Raw genomic sequence first — 17,710 nt, 5'->3', positions numbered from 1 at the left:
TTTACCTGTAACGCGTCTCTTTTTAGAGGGCCAGTATTTGTTTTTTTCAGCCATATCCCTGGTGGGGTGCTTTACAGGGCCAGATCTGTGGATCCCCCTATACATAGGGGGCCCCAGTCTCTGAAGGTTTTTTGCTAAACGGAGCCCACCGTGAGAGGTGAAAATTGGGTCTGTTACAACAGAACCCTGCAGCTGGATAAGGTAAGGGAAGACTCCTTAAGAATTTTTCCAGTTCTTATAAGGTTTCTCCTTTAAGTAAATGTATGTTATGTCTAAAGTCGCCACCGGGGGCTGTCAAGAGCACATACCTTTTCATGCTTGATCTGTCTTGTCTCAGTGTCCACACTGTACGCTCCTCCAAGCCATGCTCCAGGTGTCTGTGGGGGGGGGGTTTCCTACAGGGATTCTCCCCCCACGGCTTAGGTAAAAGCACAGGGAAGCGGTAGTATGCCGCGCCGCCGCCATTACAGCGGCTTCCCATCCACCGGCCCTCCTCTCTCCTCCGCCCGCCCTCCCCCCCCCCCCCCTCCATGCTAGTTCTGAGGATCTAGAGCCTCGGCTCGCGCGGGAAACAGTCTTTTTAAAAAGAGTGGAGCGTTAACGCAACGTCGGCGTGGTGAAACGCTCACATTGCAGGCTGCATACAGGCTATAAGGTGCACTCTTTTCAGATGCACATGGCCTATGGAGGGACACAGAGCAGACGAGCGCATGTGAGGTAGGAGACACAGGCATTCCCAGGCAAACATTTACTTGAGCACCAGACTGAGACTTGGTAGCAGCGGCAGTTGCTGAACTACATTGCTCAGCAGTCAGTGCATTCTGGTAGTGCCTCTGCTTTTTGTGTTTTGCACTAGGGGCAAAAGAGGTACATATACCCCGAAAAATAGGGGCTCTAAGGGACTCCCTCAGGCTCTGAGGACCCCCCTTCTGCAGCACCTTCCCCCCTGAAGGACCGGGGGAAGCTGGCCAGGATGTGCTGTCGGGGTCAGGGGCTGCAGCTGCTTCTGGCACTTCAGCCCCTATATACATTACACAGGAGGTTCTTTCCTCAACCATTAATGGATTAGAGAAAAGACTGGTGGCCTTAATCGCATCTTCACTCTGTGAAAGAAAACGCACTAGGTCCCCCTCTGCCACCCAGGACCCTCAAACAGAGGAACTCTGGGGAAAAAGAGAGGAATCCCTCTCAGAGGATCGGGATGAGACTTATGATTCCTCTTCTGAGGAATCAAGTGGAGAAGGGCCCTCTTCAGCTTCTCAGGATGAGAAGGTGTTAGTGCAAATTTTGGCTGGATTGGTCTGCTCCGCATTCAGGTTACCCGTATCTGAGTCAGTTAAAGAACCCTCCTTTGGTTTGGGTTCACTGAAGCCTCCTTAAACTACACATGTTTTTCTGTTTATGGTTACTGAAAAAGCTTATTTATTCTGAGTGGGATCACCCAGATAAACATTTTTTTCCGCCTAAAAAAGTTTGCAACACTTTATCCTATGGAGGAAAAATTTACTAGGATGGGGGTATACCAGCAGTTGACGCCGCCATTCCTCCGTAAATAAGTCTGGCTTGTCTTGTCGACAACGCTCAGTTACCTAGGGATCCAACTGATAAGAAATTGTAATTCCTGTTGAAAAGTGTTTTCTTCTTGTCAGGTTCAGTGGCAGAAGGTCCTAATAGCTCAACCTGCAGTGGCAACAATCAGTCTGTCAATAACTTGAGAGACCATGTTAAACAGGTCCACAAAGTTTTACCTGAACAGCAAGCCCGGGGGTTTGCAACCTACCAGTGGCTTTGTGTTTGCTGTTGACGCAATCAGGTTTGGATGATAGAATCTTTCGCCTTGCGCTTGGGTTGGTACATATGCGTAGAATCTTATGGTTGAAAAATTTCAGCCGGATCACCATGTAAGAAGCTTCTGGCTGGGTTTGCCCTTCATGGTGCAAGGCTGTTCGAAGAGGATTTGGTATACGTCCCTCTTTTAAACAGGCTCTGTCCTCAGTGCCAGGAGCATCACCCTCCAGGCAGTCGTGACGGCCTCCTCCGTCAGGCTCAAGAAATAAATCTCAGAGTCGACCCAGGGACAAAAGAAGTCCTGTGGGAGGAAGCCTACTAGACAAGATGCCAAAGCCTCTTTATGAAGGAGTGCCCCCGCTCGCTCGGGTGGGAGGAAGACTGCTACAGTTCTCAAGGCTCTGGTAGGAGGATTTCCAGGACAGATGGGTGATGTCCACATTAACTCTAGGTTACAAACTAGAGTTCCGAGAATTCCCCTCTCTGCGTTTCCTCAGATCAAATGTTCCCAGAGAAAAAGAAGTCTCTCTTCTGGCATTGGACCGACTATTGTCGCAAAAAGTTATCATGGTTGTTCCCACGCAAGAGCAGGGATTGGGGTTTTATTCAAACCTTTTCACGGTTCCAAAACCGAATGGAGATGTCAGACCCATTTTAGATCTCAAGGATCTAAACCGATTCCTATAGATACGATCCTTTCGCATGGAATCGATCCGATCAGTAGTCTCCATCCTACAAGAAGGAGAATTTATGCCGTCAATAGACATCAAGGACGCATACCTGCATGTACCTATTTTCCCTGCTCATCAAAAGTAGCTGCGTTTCAAAGTAGAAAAACGCCACTTTATAGCTCTGCACCTCGGGTGTTTACAAAAATCTTGTCCCCTCCGCTGGCCAGATTAAGGGCCCACCCAAGGTATAACTGTAATAGCATACCTAGACGACCTGCTCTTGATAGACTGCTCGGTAGCCCGCTTGGACCAAAGCTTGGTCACCACAGTCAACTACCTGGAATACCTAGGTTGGCTCCTCAACTCAGAGAAGTTTTCTTTGAAACCAGTAAGAAGACTAGTGTATTTCGGTCTGGTCATAGATACAGCCCAGAAGAGGGTATTTTACCCCAGGCGAAGATCAGTACCATAAAAGAACTGATTCAGGTAGTCAGGGCAACGAAAGATCCTCCTATTCGCCTTTTGTATGAGGCTACTGGGGAAGATGGTGGCTTCATTCGAAGCAATTCCCTATGCTCAGTTTCATTCGAGACTGCTGCAAAACAGTATCCTGTCTGCCTGGAACAAGGAGGTTCGGGCATTGGAATTCCCGATGCGGCTGTCTCCTACAGTGCATCAGAGCCTCAGTTGGTGGTTGATACCCGAAAATCTGCAAAAGGGAAAACCCTTTTTTCCAGTTGCCTGGACAGTGGTAACAACAAATGCCAGTCTTTCGGGTTGGGGAGCAGTTCTGGAACAGTCGGCTGTCCAAGGGAGATGGTCCAAGACAGAGAGGACCTTACCCATCAACATTCTAGAGATCCGTGCGGCATATCTAGCCCTAAAGGCCTGGACACTCAGGTTACGGGGTTGCCCTGTCAGGATCCAGTCCGACAATGCCACAGCAGTGGCTTATATCAATCACCAGGGAGGCACCAGGAGTCGTGCAGCTCAAGGAGAAGTAAACCAGATCTTAATCTGGGCAGAAGCATGTGCCGTGCATATCGGTAATCTTCATTCCGGGAGTAGAGAACTGGCAGGCGGACTACTTGAGTCCCGGCAGTTATTCCCAGGGGAATGGTTTCTTCACCCCGATGTCTTCTTGGCCATATGCCAAAGGTGGGGGGTTCCGGATGTAGACCTCTTTGCATCCAGGTTCAACAACAAGATTGATAACTTTGTGTCAAGAACAAGGGATCCTCTTGCATGCAGGACAGATGCGTTGGTGACTCCATGGCTTCAATTCTCCCTGATTTTATACATTTCCTCCTATTCTGCTACTGCCATACTTCTGGTGGCCCAGACGAACTTGGTATGCAGAAATAGTAAAGATGGCAGTAGGTCCCCCGTGGACCCTACCGTCACATCCAGACCTGCTATCCCAAGGTCCAGTGTTCCATCCTGCCTTACAAATGCTAAATTTGAGGGTCTGGCTATTGAAACCCACGTTCTGAAGAGTTGTGGGCTTTCAGGTCCTGTGATTTGTACCTTAATCAATGCAAGAAAGCCAGTTTCCAGAATGATTTATCATAAGAGTCTGGAAAGCTTAGGTCTCCTGGTGTGTAGCCAGGGGTTGGCATCCCAGAAAATATGTCATAAGTAGAACTCTTGACTTTCTACAAATGGGATTAGAAATGAAGCTGGCCTTGAGTACCATCAAGGGCCAGGTCTCGGCCTTGTCAGTATTATTTCAACGGCCGCTTGCTTCGCATTCTTTAGTCCGAAGCTTTATACAGGGGGTAACGCGTCTTAATCCTCCGGTTAGGGTGCCCCTAAACCCCTGGGACTTGAATTTGGTTCTGTCAGTTTTACAGAAACAGCCTTTTGAACCAATACGTCAAATTCCCTTAGTCTTGTTGACAAGAAAGTTAGTTTTTTCTGGTAGCCATTTCTTCTAGTAGAAGAGTATCAGAATTAGCAGCTCTTTCCTGTAAAGAGCCTTATTTAATCATACACAAGGATAGAGTGGTATTGCGCCCTCATCCTAGCTTTTTACCGAAAGTGGTTTCAGATTTTCATCTAAACCAAGATATTGTTCTACCTTCCTTTTTTCCAGATCCCTGTTCTACAGAAGAAAGGTCACTACATTCTTTGGATGTAGTAAGAGCAGTCAAGGCCTATCTGGAAGCAACTGCTCAAATTCGCAAAACGATGTTTTGTTCGTACTGCCAGAAGGTCCCAGTAGAGGACAGGCAGCGTCAAAGTCTACCATTTCAAAATGGATTAGACAAATGATTATTTAAGCTTACGGTTTGAAACAGAAATTTCCACCTTTTCAAATCAAGGCACACTCCACAAGGGCTATTAGTGCTCCTTGGGCGGTGCATCACCGGGCCTCTATGGCTCAAATCTGCAAGGCCGCAACCTGGTCTTCAGTCCATACATTCACTAGATTTTATCAGGTGGAAGTGGGAAGGCATGAGGATATCGCCTTTGGACGTAGTGTGCTGCAGGCAGCGGTACAAGGTCCTCAGGTCTGATTACATCCTACTTTGTGTGGTCCCCTCCACTCAAATAGCATTGCTCTGGGACATCCCATCAGTAATTACTGAGGCTCTGTGTCCCGTGATGTACGAGAAAGAAAATAGGATTTTTATAACCGCTTACCTGTAAAATCCTTTTCTTTTGAGGTACATCACGGGACACAGAGGTCCCGCCCCTCTTCTAATACACTTCTATTGCTTTGCTACAAAACTGAGGTATCCCCAGGAAGGGGAGGGGTTATATAGGGGGTTGAACTTCCTGTCTAGGGTGTGACCAGTGTCCAATCACCTAGTGATACCCTATAACTGATCAGTAATCACTGAGGCTCTGTGTTCCGTGATGTACCTCAAAAGAAAAGGATTTTACAGGTAAGCAGTTATAAAAATCCTATTTTTTTTGTCACAAGTGATTGTGTAAAGAATTTTTTTTTTTTTTTTTCATTTTTTAACGTTGTCACTGATATATATTGCTCACACATGCCGTGGGTATATGTGGAACTACACCCCAAAATACATTCTGCTGATTCTCTTGAGTAAAGGGATACCACATGTGTGAGACTTTTTGGGAGCCTACCTGCGTACAGGACCCTGAAAACCAATCACCGCCTTCAGAATTTCAAAGGGCGTAAATTGCTCATTTCACTTCCTCACTACCTATCACAGTTTCGAAGGCCCTGAAATGTCAAGATAGCATAACCACCCCCCCTCCTCCAAATTACCCCTTTTTTGGAAAGTAGACACCCCAAGCTATTTGACTAAAGGCATGTTGAGTCCATGGAATATTTCATAATTTGCCACAAGTTTCGGGATAATGACAATGTGTTTTTTTTTTTTTTTTTTTCACACAAAATTGTCACTTAAATGGTATTGCTCAAACATGCAATGGGTATATGTGAAATTGGACAACCCAAGGTATTTGCTAAGAAGCACGGTGAGTATTTTGCAGCTCACATTTGTTTTGGAAAATGAACAAAGAAAAATGTATATTTTCTTTTTTTTTCAATTTTGAAAACTTTGCACCAAAAAGCGAGACCTGCAAAATACTCAACATGCCTCTCAGCAAATCGCTTGGCATGTCTCCAAAAAGGGGTAATTTTGGGGGGTTGTGCTGTCTTGGCATTTCAGGCCTCTGAAATTGATAGGTAGTGAGGAGTGAGATCAACAATTTACGCCCTTAGAAAGCCTGAAGGCACTGATTGGTTTTTGGGGTCCTGTGCGCAGATAAACTGCCAAAAAGTCTCGCATGTGGTATCCCCATACTCGGGAGAAGCAGTAGAATGTATTTTGGGATGTCATTTCACATATAACTATGGCATGTTTGCATAATATATCATTTAAGTGACAACTTTGTGTAAACATTTTTTTAATTTTCCCGAAACTTGTGGCAAAATTTTAAATATTCCATGGACTCAACATGCCTGTCAGCAAATCCTTTGGGTGTCTACTTTCCAAAAAGGGGTAATTTGTGGGGGGGGGGTTGAATTGTCCTGGCATTTTATGCCCAACATTAGAAGCTTCTGCCACACATCACCCACTCTAACTACTTGAAGACAAAGCCCTCTCCAGAGGGCTTTGAACCCCCAAACACTAAAATTGTGCACGCCCGTGCAGCGGCGACAAACTACATGCATTTTTAAAAGCCTTTGCAGATTACTACTTTAGATTTACGGAGGCAGTCTACTGCTAGAATTACTGCCCTCAATCTGACATTCGCTGTGATGCCTCACATGCACGGTGCAATTGCTTTTTACATAGGACACAAGACCGATGCTTCCGTTCGCCTTTGTGCGCGAGCACGGGGGGACAGGGGTGCTTTAAATTTTTTTTTTTTTCTTTTATTTATTTTGCTTTTTCATTTTATTTTTACACACTCCCCCTTTTTTTTTATTTTTTTTTATCATTTTTATTATCACAGGGAATGTAAATATCCCCTAATGATAACAATAGGTAGTGACAGGTACACTTTTTTTCAAAAAATGTGTCTATCAGACTCCAGATCTCTCCTCTGCCCTTAAAGCATCTGACCACATCAAGATTGGTGCAATAAGATGCTTTCCCAATGGCACTGTTTATATCTGGCGAAACCAAAGTGATGAAATGCTCGTAGCTTTCGGTTTCTTATGCCATAGAAATGATTGGAGCCATTCTGGTCTCCAGTCAACTCTATGGTCAGCTGGTGGAACCACCAGCTGCATTCTCTGTTTCCCTGGTGGGACAGGAGAGCCTCAGAAAACCATGGAAAGCAGTGGAGGGGGGAGAGAATGTCCCCTCCAACTGCTTGCAAGCAGTCTAGCGGCTAATTAGCCACTAGGATTGCTTTTACATGAAAGCCAACCGCCAGCTGAAAAAAAGCTACCAAGATAATGCCTACGGTAATTCTGCAGGCATCATTGCGGTATAACCACTCAAAGTCCAGCAACATACCAGTACGTTGCTGGTCCTTGTTGGGCATATATTGTAATGTTCTTTTTTTCATGCAGCCTGTGGGCCCACCATTAGATCGCCCTGCATCCACCCACTTCTAATAATGGGCAAACATGCTCTTTACTTTGTTTTGTTCAGCCCGCGGGCTGAACGAAAAAAAAAAGAACCTTACTGATTCCTCCATTCACATCGATCGATGTGGATGAAGAAATCTCAGCCAAGAAATGTGAATAAAAATATATGCCAAAGCATAGAGGCGATCCACACCTATGTCCACTCCAGCCCCTATGCTTCAGCACATATATGCTTTCTTTTTTTTTTTTTTTTTTTTATAACTGCGGAGGTGAAATCACCTCCTACAGCACTGGAGTAAACCCTATTGCTGTCAAAATAAACAAATCAGTGCTGCAGCTGAATGGTTCACCTGCAAAGCAAACAATGGTTAAAAATAAAACACAGTATCAATAAAACATTAACTCAATAAAACTGTTTTTGTTTGTTGCAATCTGTGCCAAAAAGAGTAATAAATATATGGCGAAGCATGGGGCAATTCGCCCTGTGTCCATGCCAGCCCCTATGCTTTGCCATATATGCTCCTTCCTTTTTTTTTTTAACGGTTTTGGTGAAATCACCTCCTACAGCGCCGGAGTCGCTCATTTTGCATATTGTGAGGGCAAACCCTGTTGCTGTCAAAATAAACAAATCAGTGCTGCAGCTGAATGGCGTACAGTAGTACCTTGGATTACGAGCATAATTCGTTCCAGAAGCATGCTTGTAATCCAAAGCACTCGTATATTAAAGCAAATTTCCCCATAGGAATCAATTAAAACTCGGATAATTAATTCCAGTGTCACTGCTAGTGCATGCAGTACCACATGTGACCAGAGGTAGGGGGGTGTCGGAGACGCTTGGAGACACCCGAGAAACGAGTGTCTCTGGCGCCCCCCCCCCACCTCTGGCCAAAACAGTAGCATGACGTACCTGCAAAGCAAACAATGGTTGACAATAAAACACAGTGACAACACATTACAGTATAGCATAAAATACAGTAAAACAGGAAGAACCATAAAAACTATTTTCTGCTTTTTTTTATTTTTTTTTTACACTTTTATTGTAACTATAAACTTTCCAGGTTGGGGGGGTCTCAAAATGCGATGGCCATCTAAAATCTTTTGAGACCCTGTGTGCCATAGACTGGGCCGTGCTGCAACCTATACTAATACTCCATTAGTGTGTGGTAGTTATGGAAACAGTCCCCGATGCAGAGACCAGGTTCACCAGGACAGGAGGGACAAAAATAGCTAGTGTCACGCCTGTATCCGTGCTTGCTACAGACACTGCATCATTTTCGGGGTACTCTTTGGGTAGGGGTGCCAGGGAGGACATCCAGAAAAAGCCTCTTATGCAGTCGGATCACTGCATCTTTATTGGGAAATTTGAAAGATCCACTTCTTCCTGATGCTTTGTATAGTACATAAGCGTTGAACAGAGCCAAATGGAATAAGTATACAGACACTCTTTTGTACCAGCATCTGGCCTTACAGCCAACTAAGTACAGCACCATCATCTGGTCGTTGAAGTCCACCCCTCTCATTTTACGGTTGTAGTCGTGGACACAGAGGGGCTTCTTTACACCACCAGTCGCCGTTGTAATTTGGACTGCCGTTTCTGCGTGAATGGAAGACAGAACGAAAACGCTGCAAGCAATTCATTGCACCTCATGCAGGCTCTCTCCCCCTGACTAAGTGGGACATTTACAAGCTGTTGGGGGAAGCCCCGGCGACTGGACCGCATGGTGCCACATGTGCCAATTCCTAATTGAAAGAGGATTCTAAAAAGTGTCCGCTTGTGTAGAAATTGTCTACATGTAAATAGTACCCATTTTCGAATAAGGGTGACACCAAGTCCCAAACAATCTTGCTGCTGCTCCCTATGTAGTCTGGGCAGTCAAGGGGGCTCCACACTGCTTTCTTTTCCCTCGTAAACCAGGGAACTCAATGTATAGCCTGTTGCCCTGTCACAGAGCTTATACATTTTGACCCCAAAACTGGCACCCTTGCTGGGGAGAATCGGTTTGAAAACAAGGTGGCCAGAAAACTTAATCAGGGACTCATCAATGCAGACATCTTGTTCGGGGATATGCAAGGCTGCAAATTTTTGGTTGAAGTGGTTTGCGAGGGGCCAAATCTTGTGGAGCCGATCATTTTCAGGGTCACCCCGAGGACAACAGAGTTCATTGTCGTTGAAGTGCATGAACCGCAAGATTTGCTCGTATCTAGCCCTGCCCATGGCAGCAGAGAACACTGGCATATGATGAATTGGGTCAGTGGACCAATATGACCGCAACCCATACTTTTTAGTAATGCCCATGTTGACGGATAGGCCCAGAAAGGTCTTAAATTCGGGAACCGTGATAGGTTTCCAGCCAAATTGTCTGACAAGGGTCAAGTTTGGGTTTGCAGCAATAAATTTATTAACATACAAATTGATTTGGTCCACAATAGATCCGTACAGATCTTCTGTGAAAAACAGCTCAAAAAATCAAGGGGCGTTAAGTCTGCTGTTTGCACCTGAATTCCTGGTTGGCCAGTGAATGTGGGAAGTACAGGTGCTGCAGAATCTATGGGCTGCCAATCAGGATTTGCAAGTCCATCAGGAAGGGCACTATGGGCTCTACGGGCCTGCATTTGAATCCTTGGTGGCTGTGGGCCACTACTTGTGCTAGCCACTGCTCCAGCTTGAACTTCACTTATGGGACTCGCCACATCACCAAGTTTTACTGCAGTGCTGGTTTGTCTATGAACAGGGTGTACTAGGCCGCTGGTGCTCACCAGTTCACCAGAAGGTAGAATGGCACTTGTTCCGACACGCTGCCGCATACAAGAATCATGCGGTTGTAGCACCTCAGCAACAGAAGAACGAGGTCAGGTATGCCTGACCTTAGCAGGGACCTCTGCTCGGTCATCAGAGCTGTCTGAGTGCTGCTGCTCTCTATAGGTTCAAATACTGAGCCTGAATCTGACAGTGAGGACTCCTCTTTGCTCTCATCTTTCATGCTCAGTATCCTATAGGCCTCTTCACTAGCGTAACTTTCCTTTTGACATCTTGGCCAGTTAATTTAAAGGTCCCTAATGTGACTCACAGGTAAAAAAAAGCACCGGATTGTTGGACTGTTTGAATCGCTACAAAAAAATGTAACTGCTCCTTCTAGCAGAGATCAGGCCTGACTCTAATGCTGCGGTTTTGTGTACTGTGTATAGGAAGTGACAGTGATCCCTGATACTGCACTTGTTTGGGTGGGCTGGGTGGAGAGGCTAAACGCAGGTGCTGGCAGGTGTTGGGGCTGATCCTGCTAACAGTGTTTTTGGGAACACTATACTATTGGAGACGCTAGTATAATTCTGATCAGATTAAATATATTGATCCGTTCAGACCCTATACTAGTAATGGAGGTATATAGTGTGTGTTAGTGTTACAGGCAATCAAAGGGTTAAAATCTGACGCTATCTGGGATTGACGCGAACTGGCATCACCCGTGGCACTAATACAGTGATCAGTAAAAAAGATCTGTACACTGTACTAATAACACTGTGACAGGGAGTGAAAGGGTTAACTGGGGGTGATCAAGGTGTTAAACCTTTATTAGGGAATATATGGCGGGTACCCTGAACATAGTAACATAGTTGGTAAGGTTGAATAAAGACAACAGTCCATCCAGTTCAGTGTGTGTGTGTAGTAAAATCGTTTCCCATATCCCCTTAAATTGTTTACGTTGAGATGCACGTCCAAGAGTCTTTTAAAACTATCCATATTTCCTGCTGATACCATTGATTTGTGGAGTTCCACATCCTTACCGCCCTGACAGTGAAAAACTCACTAAGCAGCTTAAGGTTAAACCTCTTCTCTTCCGGTCTCATGTGGCCCTGTGTCATCTTGCACTCCTTGGTGCTTAAAAGTTTCATACTTACGCTGGGAGCACCATTGAGATATTTGTACATCGCAATCATATCCCCGCTCAAGCATCTCTTCTCCAGGGAAAATAAATTCAGCACTTGTAGTCGTTCCTCATAAGTGAGGTCCTCCCAGTCCCCATATTAATTTAGTTGCCCTGGACTTTCTCCAGCTCTAGCACATTCTTTTTGAGGATGGGTGACCAGAACTGGACGGAATATGCCAGATTCTGCCAAACCAAAGTTTTATACAGTGGCAGAATAATCATTTTATCCCTGAAGTAAATTATCTTTTTAATGCATGCTAATATTTTGCTGGCTTTGGAAGCCACAGCTTGACTTTGCATGCTATTGCTCAGTCTGTCGTCTTCTAGGACCCCTAGATCCTTTTCCATCCTGGAAGCCCCTAGAGATTCTGCCCCTAAAGAGTAACTTGTGTTTATATTTTTACTCTCAAGTGTGTTACCTTACATTTACCAGTATTAAACTTCATTTGCCATGTAGTAGCCCACTCCATTAATTTATTCAGGTCCTCTTGTAAAGTGTCCTCTTGTATCCTGCTGTGTTGTCCTTGCCCTGCATATTTTTGTGTCATCAGCAAATGCTGAAATTGAGTGATTTATCCCATCCTCTATATCATTTGTAAATAAATTTAACAGAATTGGTTCCAGGACAAAGCCCTAGGGTACCCCACTAACCACTCTGGACCATTCTGAGTATACGGTATTTATCACAACCCTTTGGACACACCCCCATAGCCAGTTTTCTATCCAGGTACATACCCTATGGTCCATGCCTACAGACCTCAGCTTGTAGATTAAGCGTTTGTGAGGTACCGTATCAAATGCTTTTGCAAAATCCAGATACACCACAATCACCAGCCTACCTTCATCCAGATGGGAGCTCACTTCCTTGTAGAATGTTAACCGGTTCCCGACTGGCGCACGCCGATGTATGTCGGCAGAATGGCATGGCTGGGCAAATGGGCGTACCTGTACGTCCCTTTAAATTCGCCACCGTGCCATTGCATGCGCGCGCCGGCCGGGAGCTCCGTGAGTCGGGTCGCGGGTCCCGAGGACTCAATCGCCGCAGGGATACCCGCGATCACCTCACGGAGAGGAAGAACGGGGAGATGCTAATGTAAACAAGCATCTCCTTGTTCTGCCTAGTGACAGTGTCACTGATCTCTGCGCCCTGTGATCAGGAGCAGAGATCAGTAACGTGTCACACATAGCCATGTCCCCCCCACAGTTAGAATCACTCCCCAGGACATACTTAACCCTTACACTGCCCCCTTAGTGTTTAACCCCTTTCACTGCCAGTGTCATTTACACAGGAATCAGTGCATTTGTATAGCACTGATTGCTGTATAAATGACAATGGTCCCAAAAATGTGTCAAAAATGTCCGATGTGTCCGCCATAATGTCAGTCACGATAAAAATCGCAGATCGCCGCCATTACTAGAAAAAAAAAAAATTAATAAAAATGCCATAAAACTATCCCCTATTATGTAAACACTATAACTTTTGCACAAACCAATCAATAAACGCTTATTGCGATTTTTTTTTTTTTTTACCAAAAATATGTAGAAGAATACGTATCGGCCTAAACTGAGGAAAAAAAATGTTTTTTTTATATATTTTTGGGGGATAATTATAGCAAAATGTAAAAAATAATGCGTTTTTTTTTTTTTTTCAAAATTGTCGCTTTTTTTTTTTTTGTATATAGCGCAAAAAATAAAAACCGCAGGGGTGATTAAATACCACCAAAAGAAAGCTCTATTTGTGGGGAAAAAAGACGTCAATTTTGTTTGGGAGCCACGTCGCATGACCGCGCAATTGTCCGTTAAATCGACGCAGTGCCGAATCGCAAAAAGTGCTCTGGTCTTTGGCCAGCAAAATGGTCCAGGGCTTAAGTGGTTAGAAGGCTGGTTTGGCAAGAGCAACCTTTCATAAACCTGTGCTGATTACTGCTAATTATACTGTTTTCATCAGCAATTCTTGAATATGGTCCCTTATTCCCTCAAATAGTTTGCAAACTACCGACATTGGACTGGCAGGCCTATAGTTCCCAGGAAAAGATCTCTGCCCTTTTCTGAATATTGTTACCATGTGGGATTTTTCTTCAATCAGCTGGTATCAATCCTGTCAGTAAGCTGTCCACGAAGATTAGGAATAGCAGTCTGGCTATAACCTGAGTTCTTTAAGGACTCTCGGGTGTAATCCATCTGGTGCCAGTGATTTATTTATGGTAAGGTTCTCTAATCCTTTCCGGATTTCAGCCTCTGTTAGCAACAAGGGTAGATCCTGTGGTTTGTTAATAACAATACTGCTGTGGTCGGTATACCCCTCCTCTTCCTGTGTGAAGACTGAAGAGAAGAAAGCATTTAGCACAACTGCCTTCTCCTTGCCAACGGTAACTACCTTCCCTTTCTCGTCCTTTATGGGGCCTCTGTGTTCTGTCCTTGCCTTTTTACTATTAATACATTTAAAAAAACTTCTACCTTCTATCTAACTTCTGAACCTATCTGGAACTGACGCTAACTGCCCCTAGCGCTGTTTAGCCTCACAAGTGACAGTGATCAGTAAAAAAATCTATACACTGTACTTGGTGACGTTGTCACAGGGAGTGAAAGGGTTAACTGGGGGGGTGATCAGAGGGTGAAAGATGTCCCCAAGTGTACTGGTGTCGGTGTAATGCTTGTGTAATCCACTGTTGATGCTCTCCTGGACCTGATGACTTCTCTCTCCTAGAACGCTGGAACCGAAAAGGGCTCCAGGAGGGAAGATTACATAATTTCCTGTGCCCGTGTTTACATTACACAGGCACAGGAGGTTCTTCCATTGATCCGAACTGATCAACAGGTACAGGCCATAAATCATTGGCCTGGACTGGATGACTGATCGGTTCTGAATGAAATCTGATCGACACCGGGCGCGCACATGCCTCCTAGCTGTGGGCACAAATTGCGTACCTGTATGTGATTTTGTACAGCTGATCCGCCCTGCTGCAGTATATGTACATGGGCAGTCCATAAGTGGTTAAGTATATAAATGGTAAAGCAAGGCCAGAACATATTGGCCCCATAAAGGATGATGAAGGGTATTTGGCCACAAACGACAGAGAGAAGGTGAAGTTTTTGAATATATTCTTTTCAGTCTCACAAAGGAAACGGGGATACAGTAACAAAGACTGTAATGTTAATTTTCATAATACCTCACAGGAAGCACCCTCATGGCTAACAGAAGACAGAACCAGAAATAGATTTGAAAAAACTTTAATATAAATAAGTCACTGGACCAGATGGCTTACACCCAAGGGTCCATAAAGGAGCTCAGCCTGGTGATAGCCAGACCATTGTTCCCATTTTTTAAATGGAGAAAAGCCAATGTGGCACCAATATTTTAAAAAGGTTGATGCATATCCCTGGGAACTACAGACCAGTTAGCGTAACATCAATAGTCTGCAAGTTATTGGATGGGATGATAAGGGACTATATACAAGATTTGTATCTGGATTTTGCAAAGGCATTTGATACAGTTCCCCACAAACTAAGATCTGTCGGTGAGGACCATAGGGTGAGCACCTGGATTGAACACTGGCCACAGGGGCAGGTCCAAAGGGTGGTGATAAATGGTGAGTACTCTGAATGGTGTGGAAAGTGGGGTCCCCCAGGGATCTGTCCTGGTCCAATCCTGTTTAATTTATTCATAAACGATCTAGAGGATAGGATAAACAGCTCAATCTCAGTATTTGAGGACAATACCAAGTTAAGCAGGGCAATAACTTGTACACAGGGATGTGGAAACCTTGCAAGAAGACCTAAACAAAATAATGGATGTGGGCAGCTACATGGCAAATTAGGTTTAATCTTGAAAAATGTAAGATAATGCGTTCGTATTTTTGACACCCAAATGCAAGTTACTCGCTAGGGGGAGAACCTCTGGGGGAATCTAGGATGGAAAAGGACCTGGGTGTCCTAGTATATGATAGTCTCAGCAATGGCAAGCAATAGAATATTGGCATGCATTAAAAAGGGGATTCACACCAGAGATAAAACAATTTTCCCACTTTACAAGTCTCTGATCCGGCCGCATCTTGAATATGCCGTCCAGTTCTAAGCACCAGTCCTTAGGAAGGATGTGCTGGAACTGGAGAAAGTCCAGAGAAGGGCAACACGGCAAATTAAGGGAATGGAGAACTCCACTATGGGGAAAGACTGCAAGCATTGAACTTATTCTCTCTGGAGAGGAGATGCTTGAGAGGGGGTATATCAATGTACAAATACTGTACTGGCAACCTTAGCATAGGGAAAGAACTATTTAGTGAAAGGGAATTTAAAAAGACACGCTGCCATTCACTAAAGTTGGAAGAGAAACGGTTTAACCATAAACTGCTTAGAGTGTTCTTTATTGTCAGAGCCATAAGGATGTGGAATTCTCTTCCACAAGCAGTGGTATCAGCAGGGAGCGTCGATGGTTTAAAAAAAACTATTAGATGGGCACCTCAGCGAGCACAACAGACAGAGGTATATGATGTACTATTGACATAACACATACACAACACATAGGCTGAACAGGATGGACTGATGTCTTTTTTTTCAACCTCACCAACTATGGAACTATGTAACATAATTTAAAAAAATAAAAAATGAAAGCACCCCCGTCCCTCCGTGAAAGCCTGATGGTGGTCATTGGATTTTTGGGACCTGTACGTGGCTAGGCTGCCAAAAAGTCTCTTGCATGTGGTATTTCCATATTCTAGAGTAGTAGCAGAATGTCTTTTGGGGTGTAATTTCATATATACCCATGGCATGTGTGAGAAATATCTTAAAGTGATAACTTTGTGTTAAAAAAAAAAACAAATTGTCATTTTTCATACCTTGCAACAAATGCCTTGGGGTGTCTACTTTTCAAAAAGAGATTACTTGGAGGGTGTTTGTATTTCCTGAGGTGCTAAAATGCCAGGGCAGCCATATACCGGTATACTGTATATACTATAGTTTGTAGACACTATAGCTTTCACACAAACCAATTAACGTACACTCCTTAGGATTTTTATTCCAAAGATATGTAGCAGAATACATTTTGGCCTAAATTTCTGGCGAAATTTGATTTTATTGGATATCTTTTATAACGAAGTAAAAAATATCTTTTTGGTTTTTCATTTATATCGCAAAAAAAAAAAAACCCCAGTGGTGATCAAATACCACTAAAATAAAGCTCTGTTTGTGTGAACAAAAAAAAAAATTATATAAATGTCATTTGGGTACAGCATTAAATGATGAGCAATCCCCAGTTGAAATAGCGCAGTACCGAATAGCAAAAAATGGCTCGGTCATTAAGGCGGGAAAACCTTCCGGAGCTGAAGTGGTTAAAGATGAACTTACCCTTTAACCGCTTAAGGACCAGCCGCCGTCATGCTGTGGCAGGTTGTCTGTTCTATGCGAATCGCCGTATGTGGACGTCGGCTGCTTTAAGAGCGATAGGAGGTGCGTGACACCGGAGCCAATTTGCACGGCTGCGATGTCTGCCGGCCACCTGTGATCGTTTCACAGAGAGCCAGAATGGGAAATCTGTCAATGTAAACCGACAGATCCCCATTCTGATGGGAGGAGAGACAGATCTGCTGTTCCTAGTGATTAGGAACAGCGACCTCTCTCCTCCTCCAGTCAGTCCCATCCCCCCACAGTTAGAAACGCCTCCCCGGAAATGCATTTAACCCCTTGATCGCGCCCTAGTGTTACCCCCTTCCCTGCCGGTGACATTTACACAGTAATCAGTGCATTTTATAGCACTGATTGCTGTATAAATGTCAATGGTCTCAAAAATGTGTCAAGTGTCCGATCTCTCTGCCGCAATGTTGCAGTCCTGCTAAAAATCGCAGATCGCCGCCATTACTAGTAAAAAAAATAATAATAAAAATTCCATAAATCTATCACCTATTTTGTAGATGCTATAACTTTTGCGCAAACCAATTAATATACTCTACATAAATAAATATGTAGAAGAATACATATTGGTCTAAACTGTTTGTTTTTTTTTTTTGTTTTTTTTTTTCAAAATTCTCTTTTGTTTATAGCGCAAAAATAAAAACCGCAGAGGTGATCAAATGCCACCAAAAGAAAGCTCTATTTGCAGGGGAAAAAATACATCAATTTTGTTTGGGTACAACATCGTATGACCGCGCAATTACCAGTTAAAGCGACGCAGTGCCGTATCAAAAAAAATTACCTGGTCATTAAGGGGCAAATCTTTCCGGTACATAAGTGGTTAAATGGTTTTTGTATATTAATGGCAATTTTACATTATAATGATGCTTAGGAATCTATTGTATGTTTTGAACTATTGTTTT

The 17,710-nt window shown here is 44.1% G+C and overlaps 1 protein-coding gene across 1 annotated transcript in view; it reads left to right on the top strand.

Moving 5' to 3' along the window:
* Positions 1-17,710, top strand: part of LOC141108105 (UDP-N-acetylglucosamine transferase subunit ALG13-like) — a 443,195-nt gene that overhangs the window by 398,000 nt on the left and 27,485 nt on the right. The window lies entirely within an intron of this gene.

This window comes from Aquarana catesbeiana, linkage group LG09 (assembly GCF_042186555.1).
Source record: "Aquarana catesbeiana isolate 2022-GZ linkage group LG09, ASM4218655v1, whole genome shotgun sequence".
Taxonomy (NCBI): domain Eukaryota; kingdom Metazoa; phylum Chordata; class Amphibia; order Anura; family Ranidae; genus Aquarana; species Aquarana catesbeiana.
This window is presented reverse-complemented; position numbering and strand designations above follow the sequence as displayed.